The following is a 7,301-nucleotide window of genomic DNA, read 5'->3' as shown; positions in this document are numbered from 1 at the left end:
TAGCTTATAAGCTCCTGAAATAAGCTATAAGCTCGTTGTACCAAACAGAGCTAAAGCGTTACCAAACAGAGCTTTTTTTGTCAAATGAGCTTATAAGCTAAAAGCTAAGAGTTAAAAGCTCTTTTTTTGGGTTTACCAAACAGAGCCTTAGTTTCATCGTATTAATCATCCATCATGGACCAGCTTTTAGAACCCATATCCACCTAACAACCTATTTCGAACCCAAATAATGTCGATTTATGTAGCTGGACAATTACAAGTGAACAACCTGGGTAAATGTGTTTTTTTAAGCAAAACCACTTTTTAAATGTCAATGCCACATAATACAAAAGTTTCCTTGATTGCCAATCTTAAACAAAAGCCACTAATCTTTCATTACATGACATAAAAACTATCACATGGTGAATTATAAATTAAATTGCTCTATAAAAAATATATTAAATTGTCATAGAATACATTGTCTATGATTTGATCTATGCAAGTGATGTAACAAGATAAGGAATCACATTATTACTTGGTTGGAAAAGTAAATAGAATGGACAAAATGGGAATTAAAATTCGTAAGTTCATTGAAGTGCATCATGTGTCAAGATTAATTGCTAATAGTCATCCATCCTTGTCCATTCGTGCTACTTTTACACCTACCAATCAATTCATCGTTAGAAATAAATTGCTTCCCTTTTGAAATGCCACCATACAAGTGATTAATTAAATCTTGTAACAAAAGTATACTGTACCATTTATTTTTCCAGCCTCTTCACTTTAATAGATTTAAATGTACACAAGGTGCATCCAAAAAATTGAGTTAGAGTATTTCTTGTACTGTAATTACTATTTATTTGTCTTTGGAAGAGAAAAAAAAAACATTAGAAGATAATAGACTGACCTATTTAATATGGGTCATGTTAATTTGTGTCCTTAGGGCACATGTTATGCTTTAATTTCATTCCATTAATGGTAAGAATTTAATGAAAAAAAAATGGGAAATGTTAACTTGTGCCCTCAAGGCACAAGTTAATGATTCAAATATAGAAAAAAACTTATTGGAATTTGTGCATTGCATTCAATATTTAACTTTTTAATCATTTAAATGCACAAAATTTTAGATAATCTTTCTTCTTTTTGGTTTCTTAACATGTGCCCTAAGGGCACAAGTTAACACTAACCAAAAAAAATTAATAATAAACATTTTGAGCAATAAATTAACACAATTTCCGATACATAAATTCTATTAGTGGAATTTTTAACATGTGCCTTAAGGGCATAAGTTAACATTTCCCATTTAATATATATGTAAAGATATGTTGTGTACTAATGAATGATCGAAAATATGATGAGCAACACTTGTGTCCATGTTATAAATGCTTCGGGATTTAATAAGTACATCTTGCTGGTTGTTTCGACTTGAAATGACTTACTAGAAACAAAATGTCCTTCAATTACTTGGCCCATTTTAAATCGCTTCACTCAAAATCACTGTTTATGTTAGTATTTATTTTCCCTACATCAACATGTCCATGTGAAACCTATAGAAGAATCTTCAATTTCAAATGAAGTTTTCAGTTTCTATAACTTCATTTTCGTATTTACATTTACAGACCTGACTATCTTCAATTCTTCATACATCAATACTTAGGGATTAGCTAGGAAGCACTCAGATATTTTTTCATACGCATCAATTAGGGATTCGCGCACTAGATATGCATTATGTTTTTATCTGCGTTGTTAGGTAACTCATGTATCTGTATAGCTAACTAAATATAATCAATTATGATTTTAATAAATTTTAGGTACTATCTGATCTTGTTTTTAATATAATAAAAAATAACTGTTCTCATCTTTATGTTCCTTAGCTACATGCAGATTGTGTTTTCAATTGTAATTAATTGGATCAAGAACTGCACTGTCTGCATTTTCATAATTATATTTACAGCTGCACTTTTTATCCCACCACCATTTACAGCTGCAGTTAAGTGAAAATTAACCAATGGTGAAATGGGCTAATATTTTTTAAATGTGAACTAGCAACTAGCAAATATGTTGTGAAATTAGAGAAATAAAAAAATAAAAAAGAAGGTAGAAGTTCTTACTTTTTCTATATTTTGTGAATTGGTGGTTTAGCACTTAAGCATGCAAAGACTTTGTAACCTTTTAGTTTTGTTTCTTTCTGCCAAATTGATGTGGGTGTTCATAGTCAATGATACAGTTATCTAGGCTTCCATTCCCAAAAAAGAAAAAAGAAAAAGTTATATAGGCTTACATGAAATGCATGAGTGGAGTATAAATTTTTTTCCTATTTTTTTCTTAAGAGTTTAGCGGTAAAACTACGACATACTAAATGTTTAAAAGCAAAATATTGTGGATTTGAACCCGCTTCAACATAACTAGTATTCATCCAATTTTTTTACCATCTGAGTTGCACACATGGGACGAAGACGGGTCCTTTCTATTAAATTCAAAAAGAAAATTAGAGATGTCTATTATAGTTTTGAGATATATACATAATATAATATAAAAACATACACATTTTTAAAATTACATATATAGACACTAAAATTATAATAATAGAGATTTTATTCTAGTAACAAATAAGAGGATCTCTACCTGAATGAGTGTGACCTTGATTCATAAAGTCTGATGTATAACCAACAAACAAACCAACATTATCACTTGTTTGATTCATAAAGTCTAAACTAAACCCGAAGATTAGGTTGAAATTTCTTTGGCTTTTGTAGTTGGTGTTAGACGCACGTAACTTCAGGTGGAACAAACCTCTTCTATATATATATAGTTGAAGACTTGAAGTTGATTTGGCTGTATATGATCAAAAGAAAATTCATTATTAATTGAAGAAATTAATTAGGATAACTGTTGCTGTTAATTTCTTGCACTCCACGGCACTTGCTATACACAAACCTCTTTGAAAATCTCTAGTGGTTGATTATAACAACTATTATATTTTATCAAAAGATAATAACAATTTAATATTTCTAATCCAAGGTCCAAGGAGTTAGCTAGCATTGGAAGTGGAGACTGGAGGGCGATTATCACCCATGCAAAACGTGTAGTCACATGAGGTGGATGGGAAAGCGACTCATTTGTTGGGTTGATGTATTATCTTAGGAAGTTTCTAATGTGGTTGATTAGTGATCAATATCCACTGAAAAATGTGTGGACACACAAAGTGAATTTTTCTATTTCAACTCAATTTTTTTTCATACACAAGAGTTGGCCATTTTAATACAATCATCACGGACTCTTATGCAACATGTTAAGCACATGGATGGATGGAAACAAATCAGTGTACAATGATTATTTTTGTAATAGTAAAGAGATAAGTAGTATAAAACGAAATGCCCAAAACAGAGAGCCTAAAACGCTTAAAGAAATATAAGAGATTGGCATCTAAGTCAACTACATAATCATACATGCCACAATAACATTCATATAGGAGACGATGACTTGAGTTCTTTTTCCAAGAACTGACAAATTGTTTCATACAGACATGGTGGTGCCTTTCATTACCATGAGCAAGAGGTAGCCTTTTGGCTAAAATTCTCTCTAATAGAAATGTACATTTTATATATTTGTTATCTTAATGTTGTTAGTATTATACCTTTTGCTACTTCAAACAAATTTGATGGTCCAATGAGATATAATATTAAAAATGACGTGGCAAATCGATTTATTACTACATAGTTGCTTATGGATGAGTTTAACTTCTTGAAGTGTGGTCGAGCTCAACTTTCTTAAATAATTATTGTCGGTTTTTATTTCTTTGTTCCTCATTCTTTTTATATAAAAGATAATGCGAACAAATGTCTTAAACATTGTTTAAGGAATTCATATAAAAAAAATATTTAGAAAATATAAGTTAATCATTTATTGAAATAATAAATACATTATTTTTTATACAAAATTTATCTTTTTGATTCCTTAAACTATGTCATAAAAGGACACTTGTTAGTACTTTTCTTATATAATTGAAAGTTGTGATTTTCTCGCTTGTTGATTAAGTTTAATACACTATTTTAATAATATATTTTCTTTATATTTTGCCCCCTTGTACATATTATACTAGCTTCGTCACATGATACAAAAATCATATGTGGAGGTGATGGGAGACATGTTGGTGTATTCCCAAATGAATTGTTCTATTAGAATGTCATAATACATGCAACCGTATCTGACATCGTGTACATTTATTTATTTATATAAATAAATATATATGGTGTAACATATGGTTGCATGTATAAAATATATATATATATATATATATATATATATATATATTTATATATATATATATATATATATATATATATATATATATATATATATATATATATATATAGGGTTATGTTACAAGACACCTTCATAAAAAGTAGTGTGGTGTCTTTTATCAAGTCACACCTCAAGGTGTGATTTTCACTTTTTTAGTTATAACTTTGATAAAAGACACCTTCATAAAAAGTAGTTGGTGTCTTTTAACAAATGCTCATAGAGTAACTTGATAAAAGACACCTTCACAAAAGGTGTCTTCTATCATAACCCATATATATATATATAAGAGAATATATTTGACATCAAAATTGTCAATATATCATTTCTCTTCTCGATTAACTCAATTTATACTTCCTTGTGTGTTGGTAATTTCTCTCAGGAAGTATTTACTCTAATTTGTACCAAGAGCGATAGATTCATAAAATTATTGGCTCAATCAGTAGAATTTAGGTTTTTCGGTTACGGTGGGTGCGTGGTATTTTTTCAAACCGCAAAATTAAGTTTATTAAGTGGAATGAGAGAAGTATAATTAGTACTTGATCAACCAAACCGTAAGCATTACCTCCTAAAAGAAAAGATAAAGAAGCGGGTTCAAAAATCATCCATATTATAAGAAAAGTATAATTAGTACTTGATCAACCGAACATCATACGAAGATTTCACATACAAAATATCAAATTGATCAAAAACTCAAATCCACTTACCAGCATTACTCACTTTACATCCCCCAATTAAGCCCAACGATCATCAAATATATGTTTTTTCCATTCGAAGAAATTTCTCCGCCATTTCAAATCCCAACTCCAAGACCTCTCCACCATGAATCCCATCTCATAAATACTACACGATTTTTGAAGCGACATAGCAAACAATCTAGGAAAAACTTCTCTAACATTCGCTCTTTTATTTGATGAAATTATGTATGTCCCACCATTTTGTGTGGATTCTAGTTCTAATGCATAAATACACAATTATTTAAACCAATAAAAAAGTGAGTAGCGTTCAAAAGAGAGAGTTGCTAGCACTACTCAACCTAAATCATGCCAAAAGGAAGTAGTTTTTTTTTTTTTTTATTTTGTTTTTTTTGTGTCACCAATTGCAAAAATCAACCTTGATCCTCTCCCTTCACCTTACCAGGCTCGCAGAAGTATTTCCACCAAAGTGAAATTTGAGCAATATCCTTGGTTACGTTGTATGTGTTTTTCTCCCTTCTGTGTTTCCGTGTGGTTAGGATTGACATGCACTAATCTCATGGATTGGTATTGTTAACTTTTGTTGCTTTGTTATTTCAGGTTAGAGTACTATTTATACCTTCTTCATGTATTATTGTCTTTGTTCTCCATAAAAAATATCAATAATGCAATAGTAAAAAATATCAATAAATAACAAAGGATTAAAAGAGTGTGTAAAAAAAAACCTAGCATATTATTCCTTAGACTATATTATTTAAACCCTAGTGATCATATATTATTATTGTATGTAACCCATGCTTGGATCCTATGCATTATCATATATTGTAGCTATAGATGATCCAAGTTCTATGTAAAATTAACCCCAAGACGGTTCAATTATTGCACTCTTTGACAATTTTAGTCCTTTCCCCATCAATATATACAGATGCTTACCTTGATCACTATCTCACAAAACGTCATTTTGATTTAATGGGCTTCAAGATAATGTTTACATTTTTTAAGTATTTTTTTAGCAACTAGTTCATTGGATTCCTTTTAAGTGACGTGTCAATATGTATTAGTTTTGAGCGTTGAATACTAGATATAGCCTACAAGATGAAAAAACAAGGTGAGACGTGGCTTAATTGAATACACACTTGCGTGTGTCCATTATTAGTTAAATAATAGCTAAAAGAAATACAGAGAAAAATTACTAAATATAGGAAATAAATAAAGAAATTACTAGAAAACTGTGATAGAATAGAAGAATTAGAAGAAGAATTAGAGGGTTCACCTACACATATACTGCAAAGAATGGTGCTGAATGTTGTGTCTAAAGTTCTAAACTCGAGGTTGATAAACTCTGTCCCGAAAAGGATATGTTCAGCTGAATAAAATACTAAGCATTAGATAAATTAATTAAATTACATTATACTAGTACTATAGAATAAATTCGAGCTTATCATCATTCACATAAACCAGTGGCTAAAGTGTTATTATCTTTCAAAATCTATGATTCAGTAAATTTTACAATTAACAATTTGATCCCATATGGGATTAGCTTGGTTCTTGGAAACAGAAATTAGAAAAAACTGTGATTTCATTTATTGTGAATATTAAACCTTTTTTTTTTTTTGAAAGAATATTAAACCATTATATGAACATGTCTACCGGTTCCGGACAATTACCATATCTTCCATTATGTAACTTTGTTCATATTAATTTGGATGTATTCAATTTTATGCAGGCCTGACACATGCAAGAACATGCAGTTTTTCAATTTTTTTAATCACAAGAGTAACCTTTTTATGACGGCCAGACAATTGTTACAATGTGAGGAAATATAATTATAATAAAAAAATTGACAATTGTAATTATTTTAACTATTCTGAACAACTATAGAGTCAAATATGTTTCCCTGTAATATAGCTCTGTTTAAATTGGGAAAGTATATCTTTATGCAAATCTTTGTAAAATACAGACACTCCCATATCCCTTGTATAAAAAAAAAAAAAAAAAAAAAACATGACATTAATTATCTCAGATTTAGGTGATGGTGGACCTTACTATATATATCCGATTCCAAACCAATATAGTAGTACTATACGGTAATCCGATTATAGATACATCTATATTTGACTCGATTGCCAAAAAGATGTGGTATTAACGTTGAAAGATATTTGAGAATCTTTTAATTATGAGGTTATGGTCAATTTTTTTTATGTAAATCAGGTATCTCTGTGTGTAACTGTAGAGACTAATGTCACAAACCTTGTGGGATTTAAATGGAGGGAAAACTCTTCCTATAAGTTTTAACGTTGGTGCATTCTTTGTTGGATTCAAATA

At 29.8% G+C, this 7,301-nt stretch overlaps 1 long non-coding RNA gene across 2 annotated transcripts; it reads right to left on the bottom strand.

Annotated features, from left to right (window-relative positions):
• Window positions 1-350: 350 nt before the first annotated feature.
• LOC146957817 (uncharacterized) lies at window positions 351-3,598 on the bottom strand. 2 transcript variants are annotated; one of them, XR_015024120.1, is made up of 2 exons: window positions 2,605-3,598; window positions 351-2,446 (listed from the first exon to the last, which is right to left on the bottom strand). It is a non-coding gene; the product is annotated as an uncharacterized LOC146957817 (long non-coding RNA). The 2 variants fall into 2 exon arrangements; XR_015024121.1 differs by having other exon boundaries at window positions 351-2,215.
• Window positions 3,599-7,301: the final 3,703 nt, after the last annotated feature.

This window comes from Medicago sativa, chromosome 1, assembly GCF_051527215.1.
Source record: "Medicago sativa cultivar Bolivia chromosome 1, Bolivia_mono, whole genome shotgun sequence".
NCBI lineage: Eukaryota > Viridiplantae > Streptophyta > Magnoliopsida > Fabales > Fabaceae > Medicago > Medicago sativa.
The sequence above is the reverse complement of the archived record's forward strand: the minus strand, read 5'-3'. Positions and strand labels throughout refer to the sequence as shown.